We start from the raw sequence: 14,339 nt of genomic DNA on the forward strand, positions 1-14,339 counted from the left end.
GTTCAATCCACGGCCGAGTCAAACCAAAGACTTACAAAAATGGTACTAACAGTTGCCTCGGTTGGCGCTCAGTATTAAGAGGTTAGTGTTAGGATTTGATCGGCCTGGTGTCAGGATAATGTGACTAGATGGGACATCATGCTACATGTCTGCGGCATGATGCCCCAGTGCTAGACATCACTATAAGCTGTCACACTGCAGACATCTTAACGATATGACTGGAACATTGTTAAAGCTACGTTAAAATTCCAAATCACACACACACACACCAAATCTCTCTCTCTCTCTCACACACACACACACACACACACACACACACACACAGATACAGATATGAAATTGACATTTACAGTGGTTGGGTTTACGCGTCGGTGTTCGTCTCACGCGAAAGCAATGAAACTACCGAGGAGCGCTTTGCGGAAGCATCAAAATATGCGACTGATTTCCATCCCTATATTAGGTGGATATCTATAAAATAGTCATTGAAATGAACTGGCACTTAGTGTACAAAGAATGCCAAGCCCACTTGGTCGACGTCATGCGGCCAATGCGAAATCCACTAAGTGTATTCTTTGGAATAGATACGCATCGCACGCCTTTTTAATCTTAAAGTTACCTCTCTTATGAACATTGTTTTAAAGTAAATGTAAATTTATGTGGGAATCTTTTACTCCAGAAAATGTTCATATGATATTTTATGTTCGCCCTATATTTAAAAATTTCCTAACATTTTTTTACATTTATTGGTGTATGTGTTCTAGTTTCTCTGTTTTACCAGTGAAACCGTATGCAGTGTCAGTCATCACAATCAAGGGCCACAAACTGAGCGCAGTGGGCAGGTTCACCTATATTGGCAGCTCTCTGTCCCAGAACGTCGTCATCGATGACGTAGTTAATATTACGATTGCCATGGACAGCGCAGCCTTCGTCAGACTACACGCCAATGTCTAGAACAGAACAGGCATTAGTCTACAGACAAAGCTGAAGGTGTACAGAACAATAGTACTCACTCCGCTGTTTCGCCTGCGAAACCTGGACAGCGTACCAACGTCACACAACTTGCCTGAGAGGACTGCTCAACTAGTGGCCGGATAATGAAGTTCTTGCCCAAACATGCCTGTCTAGTATCTACACCATCCTGATGCGCTCACAGCTGCGTTGAGCAGGCATTTAGCTCGCATGCCAGACCACAGGTTTCCGAAAAGACGTTTTATGGTGAGCTAGAACAAGGAAAAATGCTCCAATGGAGGCCAGAGGAAACACTACAAGGACACCTAGAATACATCTTTGAAAGATTTTGGCATAGGCACTAACACGTAGTAGCAGGGGCGTGTAGCTCTCCTCAATCGGAATAAGCGCTGCAGCTTGAGAGGCCAACAACAGAACAACGGAGGCAGGTCAGGAAAGCCCAAGAATAAAAAACTTCCTGCGGAATAATGTAACAGCAAAGATATGCGCATGCTCACCAGAACCTACTACCATTATCAGTATTACCTCAGCAGTGGTAGGTCGTGATTATAAATATAAAATAACAAAATCATTCATTTCAAAAGAAGATATATACACTATCGCCCTCAGAAAAGGAACACATCGACGCAGATATTCCAAGGTTTAGAAAATTAAGAAATTTCAATAATTGCATTTTTTTAAAAATTGTTTTCTTACAGTACTATGGTAACATATTTTAATCAGTGGAAAAAAAACTAACAAAACCGCACAAACTAAAACTAAATAAGAGCAAGTTAATCTTAAATTATACGAATTCTTAATTTAGTTCATCTTGAAAACAAAAAATAACTTTATTGACTTTTGCAGAGGTCACAATTACTGACCGGCATGCGGCATGAAATGAAAACATGCAGCCAGCGTGTCATTGAAAGAAGAAAAATAGAATGGCCAGTCTATAAACTTAAATAACATTTACTACTTTGAAAGATGCAACACATTTGTTCATATTATTGGCAAAATGCCGTAATACATATACAAAAGTATGATGTAGTGTTGGAACAGAGCCGAATCGCAGTACAATACAGTACGCTTCTCTACAATACAATACCAAATATTTAATCAGTATTAATGGTAACAGGCCCATAATACATATTAAACAGCGTAATGTAAAGCTGGACAGAGCGCACACAAATATGGATTATCCTATCAAGTTTAAAAGTGTGTGTTCTTACGGACAGTCACATCCACGAAAAGAGTAAATTTTAAAAACCCATAACATACTCGTTCCTTCACATTCGTTTCAGCTCACCTATAAATATATTCTTTATTAATGAATGAATGTTTTGGCCTTTGCCTCGCGTTGTCCATTACCAAAGAAGTGTTTAGACACACACACACACACACACACACACACACACACTGTATATTCTTACATTCTTTCTGCGAATAACGTGTCATATGATGTGCGAGCCTTTAACTCATTACACAGTCGTGACATTATCATTGACTTTTACGTGGCATCAGAAAGAATATATTGACCTCATGTTGATGTACTGGCATTTTAACTTATGAAACAATTTAAATTTCAAAACTTTCCGCCGAATCATTTAATAAAATAATTGTATACCATCGATTTCGTGAATATGAAGTTTTATGAACTAGTAGACATATGCAATAAATCCGCATTGCGTTGGTCAATGTGAAGTTCATTGGTTGACAAAACTTTACAACCATGTAAAGGAAGGTCTCTTATTGTACAGAATTTAAACTTTACAACCATGTAAAGGAAGGTCTCTTATTGTACAGAATTTAAACTTAATAACCATGTCAAGGACGGTCTCTTATTGTACAGAATTTAAACTTAATAACCACGTCAAGGACGGTCTCTTATTGTACAGAATTTAAACTTTATAACCATGTCAAGGACGGTCTCTTATTGTACATAATTTAAACTTGATAACCATGTCAAGGAAGGTCTCTTATTGTACATAATTTAAACTTGATAACCATGTCAAGGAAGGTCTCTTATTGTACATAATTTAAACTTGATAACCATGTCAAGGAAGGTATCTTATTGTACATAATTTAATCTTTATAACCATGTCAAAGACGGTCTCTTATTGTACATAATTTAAACTTCATAACCATGTCAAGGAAGGTCTCTTATTGTACATAATTTAAACCTTTCTTAGCAACATACTGACATCATTTATATTCAACTATTATTTCTAGATTATATGTTTCATACAAATATTTGATATGATATAAAGAGTTAACGCACGCATTAGATGCCTGAGTGCTTGCTTGTCACTAATGCTAGGGAATACAATACTTGGGATTTTTTATTTAACCATGACTTGTCACTTTTTACTTAACCTGTCACTTCTCTACGACAAATAAAATATGAGTAATATATATATTTTTGTTCATGTTGCAAAAACACAGGCATAAAAATGAGACAAGAAAGATTACCACCTTCTCTTCACGAAAAGAAAAGATAAATGTGTCCGGAAAAAAATAGTGCACTGTATACTCCATCTCAAGCTCTTATAAACTGCATGCCAGAGAAATCTAGCTCAAGTAGGTAGCATTTTAAAAAAAATAAAATAAAAACGCGTTGTGACGAAGATGTTAACGTACGATAAGGTGGATCTTGCTTTATCCTTGGCATTTTCTCATAATTTAGGGTTTTTATTCTCTTAAAACTTCAGACTGGCAGTTTGTCAAAATTGGTTAACTAAATGTATCAAACGAGCATGATTGTGTGTGTGTGTGTGTGTGTGTGTGTGTGTGTGTTGGGTGGGGTGCGGCGTTACACTTATGGTAAATTCCATTCAAGGTAAATTAAATGTGGTAGGGGAAGATGTGAACTCAGAAGTTTTATTGAATCTCAAAGAACCAAATATCAATTAACAGCAATTATCCCGCGGTATCGTTTTTGCATTCGAACAACGATGTATCTCCAAGAAGTCTAATTTGCGTGCGTTGAATTGTGTATCTCCCACCCCCACCTTCGTATCTGACGTGCAAGACACAAAACTCCAAACAACAAAAAAGTCCCCCATCCTCCGCCATCTCCTATCCAACCACATTGAACAACATGTAATGTTGACGCCATCGCTGTCACAGTCGAAAGGTAATATCGTTATCTTACTCGGCTTGATGAGACAAAATAACAATACAGGGATAACACAGTTTGCTTCGTGCAAAGGTTTACTGGTTTACTGGAGCAAGTGGAAAGAGTACGAGCCCCAGGGTCGCAAGTTTTTTCTAAGTGCTTCCACAAGCGTTTTCACACAGAAAACCGTGTATTGTGGCGATTTTTAACATTACTAATTACTAGTTATATAACTTGTATCTTGTCTCATTTTTTATTCAGATGAAAATAAAGTAAACCTAAAACCTCATTTACAAAAGAAAAGCTACACTGATGTGGATGGTAATCAAATGACAGCCTTTCAAGGTGACATAAAAGTCTCAAGTCTCAATTAATTTGGGTAATTGTCAAGATGCGTGGATGGGCGGTTGCGATGGGTGACAATACACTTGCGTCAGCAGGCAGACAGAAAAGTGTGGGTGGTTAAGTGGGCAGAACGTTATATCTTCATATCACCCTACCATTCTGACTGACCATTTCAGAGACTTTTCCTAGGATTTGCAAACGTAATTCAAATTCAGTAGCATTTGTAGACCATTTAAAAACAGCTGGTAAGCGTTGGCATTCCACCCACTTATCTGTTGAGTTCCTGCGTTGTTTATCTTATTTTAACTATTTTTTCATATAAAATTATATATCTGAGTGATTTCGTATCAACTACATGTTTGTAAAACATCATGGCACATAGTTCGAGCTTCTCAAAAACACACGACACAAGGTGAAATGGCGTCGTCCTCAGCTAGTATAATACATGTTATCATTATATGTCAACATTTGTTGACGCACTGTTTATTTCTACGTCCTTGTTCCGGTCTGAGTCATTGATAATTAAAGTCGATTCAAACAGTCAGCTCGTGATATATGAGGAACGGGTTAGTTGACATACCGGTAATTATGGGTGGGTAGGTGGGATTGGAGAAGCTCTGACTTGTTCGTGGGTTTGGCGTGCAAAACGTGCACCAAGCTAGTGTATGAGGCTCCGTAGCGGACAAAAGCTGGCCCTGTGAGAAAATTGCAGATGAAATTTTGATCCCGTATGCCGAAAAATCCAATATCACGTGTTGGATCAAGTTGCATGTCCTTACATTTTCATTTTCTAGATCGAGATTTTAGATTTTATATGTTGAATTATACAGTAGTGGTTTAAAAGTATATTTACTATGTCAACGTTTTACAGTGTATATTTTGAATTAAACAGTGGTGGTTGAAATTTCAATATCATATGTCGAGAATCCCTAATTCACACGTTGTATGCAACTGTTTGTGATGAAAGTTCCATTTCACATGCGATTCTTCAGATTTCATCTGTTGAATTTCACAGCAACAAAAAGCAGCTTCCTTGTTTAAAAATAACACGGTCCGTTCACGAGAGGAAGAGATTCGTTTTATCTTTTAGTGAAAACCCCATGTCGATATGACAATCTACTCACGAGGAGCAGTGATAACAAGATTTGCAAAATGACTGCAATGTAAGCCATAATGTATTTTAGATTGGCAACATTTTTATTTAAGACCAATTAGACATCACAGTCCTTTAGTGAAAACCCTATTTACGCATGAAAATCCATCTAGGATGAGTTGTTGTTGTTGTTGTAGGGTTTAACGCCATTTTTCAGCACAATATAGGCTATACATGGCGGCCAGTATTAATGATGGAGGAAGAAACCAGGAAATCCCTGGAAAGAACCACCGACCCTCGAGAAGCTACTGGAAAGCTTTCTCACATACCCATATTGGCTGAATCCGAGACTCGAACCTACGCAGACAGAGATGAGATGGCAGTGATCCGCAACGGAGAGCGCTTTAGACCATTCGGCCACTCGGGGCCCCATTTAGGATGAGTAGAGATAGCGAGATTGTCAAGATGGCCAATGTGTAGTACCATATTGGACCTCAGATCAGAACCGCCTTCATTTAGAACTAATAAGGCATCGTATGAAGCTGTGTTAGTGAAAACGCCATGTTGATATGACCATCCATTCAGGAGGAGTACTGGCAACAAGACTTTCAAAATGGACACCACAGCAGCCATTTTGGATGTGAAAGCAGCACCTTTTTCATCAAGGACCAACTAGATCATGTGTTATTTGCTTCCAAAAAGTTTCATCCTCCAAGTAGTCTAGAAGGAGTAATGATAACAAACCTGTGCCAACTGATATTTCAGAAAACATACAACAGAATGCAGATGGATGATGGACGATGGACGGTGGATGATGGATGATGGACGATGGATGATGGATGATGGACAATGGATGATGGATGATGGATGATGGACGATGGACAATGGATAATAGATGACGGATGATGGACGATGGACGATGGATGGTCGATGATGGACGATGGATGATGGACGATGGGCGATGGATGGTGGATGATGCATGATGGACGATGGATGATGGACAATGGATGATGGAAAAACCAATGTGATTCAACATGTTAAATTGAAATTCTCGACATATGACATTCAAATTTCAACAACCGCCGTGTAATTCAGAAGATAAATTGTAAAAACTCGACATTGGACATCGAATTTTCAACCAGCGCTGTGTAATTCAACAGATGATATCTAAATAATCGACATAATGGAACTTTCAACATAAACTCTTTGAACCAATATGTAAATTAGGAATTCTCGACGTATGACATTGAAATTTCAACCACCACCGTGTAATTCAAACGACACAATCTAAAACTTCGACATATAAAATATAACTTTCAACCACTACTGTTTAATTCAACAGATACAATCTAAAATCTTGACCGAGAAAATTGATCTTTAAGGACTTGCATTTTTGTTACAACAAGTGAAATTGGAACTCTGAACATACGACATAAAGATTTCAACGGCAAGTTCTAATTGGACCAGCTTGTGTCCGCTACGGCGCCTCATACCACTGCTCAAAGAAACGTTTTTGCTTGGCACAGACCCCGGGCTGGTGACTTGAATAAACTCACAAACATTTACTGACATTCCACAAGCCTAGACAGTTCATATGTCAACTCTCAAACCGGGAGAAAAACCTCCAGATTTTGGAAGTATTTCCATACCTGCCTCCCGATCTCGTAATATCTACGAATTTTTGCAGAGAATTTCCAATTAATACATTATGTCTGTCAATTTTTATTTCTCACCCCCCCCTATATATATATATATATATATATATATATATATATATATATATATATATATATATATATATATATATATATATATATATCTTATGCAGTCCATAGATGCCATATTCAATTTAGCACTTGTGAATACTGCTGTGACGAAATAATTAATATCACACTATAAAATATTTTTTTTCCTTCAGTAAATAGAATGTTAAGAATAAACAATATTCTAGTAAATAAATGAAAGTTTTAATTTAAAAAAACTACAACAGTACTATAGTAAAAAAAAATATAAAAAAAATAAAATAAAACTGTCATCAGTTAGTTCAATCCCATGAATGATCACTGTGAATGCTGTGTAATTTTCTCGGAAACAAGATCGCATGTCCATTTCCGCCAAAGAAACTCAGCCAGTTAACACCTGACATTCCTCTACCGTATATGTAAAGTTTAATTACCATGATTAAATTAAAAGAAGGAATAAAACAAAATATACCATGCAGTATATGTGCCCCTAAAGAAACTAATTCAGAATAAATATTTTATTTAGTAAGCAGTGTTACATACCTTACGAGTTAAACCAAAGGAAATAAGTTGGGATAAAAACAGAGTTTTCATTGGAGGGGGTGGGGAGCCATTTGCCCCCCCCCCTCCCGAATTTGCATGTGTTGTAAATTTGCTCTAGCCTATACACGAAAATTAACAAGCCAGTCAAGTTTTGTCCCCCCCCCCCACCAACAGAATTGAAATGACGTCCCTGCTATTACTATCTCTTATCTATTATTCAGCCTCAGCCAGCGCTTTGATATTTGCATGAATCAAGTTTGCCTTCAACCCCCCCGAAAAAAGTTTAAATGGCATCCCTGGATAAAAAAAAGCGGGAAAAACAGTTGCCACGTGTACGGTAACATGCAGATTTGAACTGTTAAAATAAAGTCCTAGGCATTGTAAGTTGCAACAAAATACGGCATCGTTTATTGGCCAATCAATCGCTGGTCCCCCCCCCCCACTGTAGCACATAGTTTCTTTGAAGTACGTCAGAATGGCCGTCCTTTTCACAAGATAAATTGCAATAATAAGGATTAACTGTTAATTAGTCACACTGGCCTTATGTTTGTGTAGTCAGTGCGTGCGTGTCCTAAGGGAAAATAATGCGTGTCACAGGGAGAAATGGCGCATCCCATGGGCGCTCAGATATTAGGGCAAGGGAGTGGGTGCAGTAGTCGCCTCCCCAGATTTCACCATTAAACATGCTTTGGCCTACATCCATAAAATGTAATGTCTTACCACTATGTGTACCCCGCTCCCAAAAAAGTTTTTAAGGGCGCATTTGGCTTGTCCTTTGAGAATTTCACCCTTATTGGACCTGGAAGTTAGGTTAATATTTATTGAAACCGGCGCTTAAACAATGCCGCGATAAAACCTCCCTATGTTATATCCCAAACTCACTATTTTATTTGTTATTCTCTCGGCTTGGTTTTTGAAAAGTTGACAGGTATGCAGAACTCCACTTTCCACAAGCCCAAAATGTCTTCTTTTTTAATATTGCGACACAACGTTGCAATGGCTACAATTCGAATATAAATTTAGTAAAAATGAAATATATGCAGTGTAATCCAACTTCAAATTAACATTGCCACTGTTCACAAACTTGTCAAAAATATAATGCATAGCGGCTTAAACATTCTCGTTCTAGGCAATAATATGTAATAACTTTTGTTCTTGTACACGCATCTAGCATCTCTATGATTTACCTATAATGGGTTTTTCCACTTCCTGGTCTTACCTATGCAAATTAGCACAACCTTCCACGCATCTCACCAGCTATTGTCAGCCATTAATGTAAAACTTTTATTTGATGCTTGACCTCTTTTCCTTTAATTGCTGATATTTAAACTGCCCAAGGGATAGTTTTATATCAGTTCCAGTCCTAAAAGATAGCCGTTTATACATACTACATGTAACGGACATAGACTGAAAGTTTTTAAAAGTGTTTGTATATATATATATATATATATATATATATATATATATATATATATATATATATATATATATATATATATATATATATATAAGATTACTGAAAATTGTGTTTTCTCGAAACAAGACGTTGTCAGAAGGTTTGGGAGTACAAAATCGTAGTTTTAGCGAATCTTCTATTTGGTTATATCAGATCTCAATTTCACGTAGGACAGTGTTATTTGATTTAGTTGCGCCGTGTTATGGAATGTATGTCAACATCTTGAAAGTACATTTACTCATTTCATCAGCACGATCAAAGTTTCATCAGAGCAACTATTTTTTTTTCTTTTTCCAACAAGCCCGACGGGCACCTCATTTGGAATACAGGAAGAGCCTGAACTAAAATTAGAGGGGACCCGGGCTTCGGACTATCGGATTTGTTTTAGCTCTGCAAGCTATCTTTTGTCTGGTTGGTGTCTATTGACAAAAATATCATAGTTTTCTCTGAAGGTCATCATGTACACTGCAAACTGGCGACAGTCTTAATATAGGAACAGTTTTTGTGTGACAAAGACATCAAATAGTAAGAAACATCGTAGTGACATCAATGATATTTGATTTATTTGGACCTGGTACCAATATTCACTTGCTACACGTGTTTTGATTGGCTGGGACTTGGATGTGTGCTGTGCTGTGATGTGATGTGATTTGGATTTTTAACGTAGCTTGAACAATTTTTCGGTCATATCGCAACGATGTCTGCAATGTGGCAGTTTATAGTAATGTTTAGCACTGGGGCATCGTGCCGCAGACATGTCACATTATCCTGACACCAGGCCGACCAGTCCTAACACTAACCATTTATAAGTCTTTGCTATGACTCGGCCGGGGATCGAACCCACGACCTCCCGCATCCGAGGCGGACGCTCTAACCACTAGGCCACCGTAGCGGTCACTTGGAGGTGTAACTTAAACCCTAAAACAGTATATTATTAGAATATTAATTCCACATAATAACACCGTTATATTTGTTTTGATGCCAAAGACTAGAACATTTAGTTCGCTTTAAATATTAACATAAAAAGCCCCGAAAAATACCGACATTAAGCTACAAAAAGTTGCACCTGTCACTGTTCATATGTTTTGATACTTCATCTGGCGAGAAATTATAAAATGAAACAAGTTTTTAGTACCTGTCAAGTTACGAAAATTGGCATTCGACGCAGCCAGTACAGTAGTGGTCTACAAAAGAAGGAAACATGTAAATAACAAATAAACAAATATACAGTGAAAATCCTCAAAACTAAAGACCCCGAGGAACAGGTTTTAATTTTTGTTTAAAGATGTTTTTGGTTTACTGAGGGTAGCACAGACATAAAAATATGAAGTTTTTATATATAAATAGATGTATAAGCACACCCTGAGCGATACAAGCCTTACATTTTTAAACAAATAAACCCAAAATGTTTCAACAATTAACGTTAAATTTTGCACATGATTGGAGAATGACAGCAGGTAAAGTGTGTGTGTGTGTGTGTGTGTGTGTGTGTGTGTGTGTGTGAAATAGGAAAAGCGCTTATATGAACTGACGCGGAATATTTCGTTATAAAGCTACGTGCGCTTGCGTAAGTACGTTTATGGTTGGTGTAATGAGGTTGGGTCTACTTGTTACCTTCCTCTGTTATGATAACGAACTCAGCCCGGAAGGGCCAACTGAATAGCCCCATAGTGGTCACATTGGTTTCATTGACCAATCAGTTGCTGGGGCTTGCAACTGGGCACAGTCAATTGAATTGTAATTAGCGCCACTTTCAACTGAACTGCAGAGGAGCAGAGACTCAATTCTTGTTTGAGAAAAATAATTTGTGAAATTTAAGTCCCACCTCCGCCCCTTCAAGGTTTGCCATACCAGATTGCACTGTGCTTCACAGCTTATGTGGATTTTGAAACGTGAGCACAAATATTATTCACTGAGTTTTCACTACTACTTTGAATAAGCGTCTTGATCCTATTATGGACCATTCTATTTATAAATGGCTATCACGGTATCTTACCTCTGGCACAAACGATGGTTTGTCAAACAAAGAGCAAGGCTATTTGTACAAATCTCTTTGGCGTACAGTCACAACTGCATTCCGTATTAGTTTTTTTTCCTTAAATATCCTTGCATTTTCCTTCCATTTCCTACATTATTTCACTCTTTATTAACACATTACACATAATTACTGCTTTTCGGTACGTATTCCAGCTTGTCCTGCACGGTGCCTAATTCAGGTAAAGACTTTTGGAGCGCCATTCCTTTAGTTTGGCAAGACAATAATTAATATCAGTACAACCATGGCTCTTCAGTTCTACAGTACATACATTAGCTACACTCTGCATGCTGGAATTACAAGTCGGCAATTCTAATCCAACTTACCCGTTATTAGGTAGGTATCTCCACTTCACTCTACCAGTTTTCAAGTTGAGCGTGCATCAACTGACATTGTATTTTTGGACTTTGTCTGCAAATTCAATTCCACTTGCTGTTCTGTCAAGTTATTAAGTGGGTCCGTGTGACTTGACTCTTCCTTTCTCGAGTTTGAAATACTTGGCCTCTACAGGTTATTATTACAAGTTATCAAGTGGATACCTCCACTTGACTCTGCCGATTATCAAGATGATCATAGATCACTTCACTCTTCATTTCTCGAGTTTGTCAACGGACTCAACTCTACTTGCTATTATTACATGTTATCAAGTGGGTCATTCTGCACGACTCTACCAGTTATCAGGTCGTTCCTGACCGTTTGACTCTTTCCATCTGCATAGTATCATTAATATTCATCTCTTTCCACTTGGGGGCCCCGAGTGGCCGAGTGGTCTAAAGCGCTCTCCGTTACAGATCACTGCCATCTCGCCTCTGTCTGCTTGGATTCGAGTCTCGGATTCAGTCAATGTGGGTATGTGAGAAAGCTTGCCAGTAGCTTCTCGTGGGTCGGTGGTTCTTTCTGGGGTTTTCCCGGGTTCTTCCTTCACCATTAATACTGGCCGCCATGTATAGCCTATCGTGTGCTGAAAAATGGCGTTAAACCCTACAACAAAAACAACAACAACAACAACTCTTTCCACTTGCATCTCCAGGCGATTTAGTTCTCAATTTTGGCCACTGATTTCAATCTGAATGTTACAGATACTACGTACATTGTGATTTTGGGCTAGACAGGGAGCGCTGGATGTGTCTGGCCTTCTCTGTGTGGTGGCGGTAGCAGCCCAACATTTCAAGCACTTTAACTTCATTAAGCATTTAAAGTAAGGTTAAAGAATGTATGAAGTGTGCATAGAAAAGCAATGCCATTATAGCAGTAACTTTGATATGCATTTTATACTTTTTGACTTAAATTATGTTTATTTTATATATAATCTATACTGAAGTCACTAAAAGTGGCCTTCAGCAACAGTCATGGAGTATGTTATTTTTTCGTCTCTAATTCTGAACTCTTAAGGACGCTCATCTTATAGTGTCATTCTTGATTCAATTATCTGTCTCCTCAGTCTTGCTTTGCCTCGTGCTATAACAAATATCTAACCATAAAAGAATATTTGTATATGCCTGTATGTGAGCAAGCAAATAAGAAAGGTGGAATTTTATATTTAAAAAAGCAAAACAAAAACAAAACACTCAATGAAATTAGCTAAACAATTTACATTCATTCAGAATCCTATTTTCTTGCTGTATGCCAGATAGAAATATGTCACAGGTCTGGTTAATATAGCCTGAATATCCATGTGCTCTGGGTGCTCTGGGATAGGTAGTACCACTGGTGGAGGGGGCACGTGGTGCTCCTTCTGGAGTAGCTCATCCACCTTTGGTCCCCACCAGTCGCTCAGTTCTCACCTGTGGCTCCAAGCAGCTGTAGCATGCACAGCAGTCACAACACGGGCAACTGCTTCGAATAGAAAGGGTAAACCAGGTTGCGGGTAGACGACGGGCCTCAAAATCTCGGTGACTTTGGAGTTTGCCTATCCTTGCATGCAAAGCCAGATTCTATAGGCTGGGCGGAATAGATCAGCTGAGTGATCCAAAGGCCACAAATGAGAATCTGCATACGCTTTGTGGAGAGCGCAGGGCACGACCAGGCACTGAAGACGTCATGGCCATCCAATGCAGCCGAAGTAATCCCCATGCCGAGAGAGTGAGGCTGTCTCTGTGCAAAGGCTGTTTCACTTTAATCTCCTTCACGCACATGTTATGTTGTGCACATATCAGTCATCATCGTCATCACACTCATCGTTCCTTACCTGCACCTACCAAAGTCCTACGGCGATGGGAGACTGGCGATGCAATAGGTGGAGATGACCACTGGGAGTTGTAGTCAGAGACATGCATGTAGGTGGCCCTTTGACAAATGGTCGCTCTGCTCTGTACCCAGGGCAGCAGAACAGTTCGGAAGCATCCAAGGCGACTGAGCAGACCTTTTCAGGACAGCGCTGCTCACCCTGCATAGGGAGGGGCCTATAAAAGGTGGCCTAAAAATAGCATGCCCTTAAAAACCTGGCCAGCTTTCCGAGGCTGGCAAGATCATTCATATCTGTAGTCATAACTATCAAAGAAAAAACTTATTATTGGAGCATAGAATATCCGTACTCTCATGGACACAGAACAGCCCAAGTTACTAAGGAGCTTTCACGCCACAATATCGACATTGCAGCCTTGAGTGAAACCAGGTTCGCTGAGGCTACACCTTCTTCTGGAAAGGAAAAGCCCAAAACGAGGACAGGATCCACGTAGTCGGTCTGGCTGTCAAATCAAGTAATCTGAAGCAGCTTCCAGACCTGCCTGTTGGTATCAATGAGAGGCTAATGAAACTGAGACTACTATCAGCCACAAACGCTACGCAACAATCATCAGTGCATACGCTCCTACCCCTTCGAACTCAGCGGAAAACCATTGAGCAGTTCTATACGGACCTCAGCTCTGTACTTAGCTCAGTTACAGCTGACGACATGATCATACTACTGGGGGTACTTCAACGCCCGTGTTGGCTACGATTATGGTCGAATAAAAGGTGTGTTTGGCAAGCACAGTGTCGGCAAGATGAACAACAATGGCCTACTCCTACTCAGCAAATGTGCAGAATTTGACCTCCCAATCACAAACGCAATGTTAAAA

At 39.0% G+C, this 14,339-nt stretch overlaps 1 non-coding gene across 1 annotated transcript; it reads right to left on the bottom strand.

Annotated features, from left to right (window-relative positions):
• Positions 1 to 10,059: 10,059 nt before the first annotated feature.
• Positions 10,060 to 10,137, bottom strand: Trnap-cgg (transfer RNA proline (anticodon CGG)). Its single transcript has one exon. It is a non-coding gene; the product is annotated as a tRNA-Pro (tRNA).
• Positions 10,138 to 14,339: the final 4,202 nt, after the last annotated feature.

Source organism: Sinohyriopsis cumingii, chromosome 13 (assembly GCF_028554795.1).
Source record: "Sinohyriopsis cumingii isolate HCF-2022 chromosome 13, ASM2855479v2, whole genome shotgun sequence".
NCBI lineage: Eukaryota > Metazoa > Mollusca > Bivalvia > Unionida > Unionidae > Sinohyriopsis > Sinohyriopsis cumingii.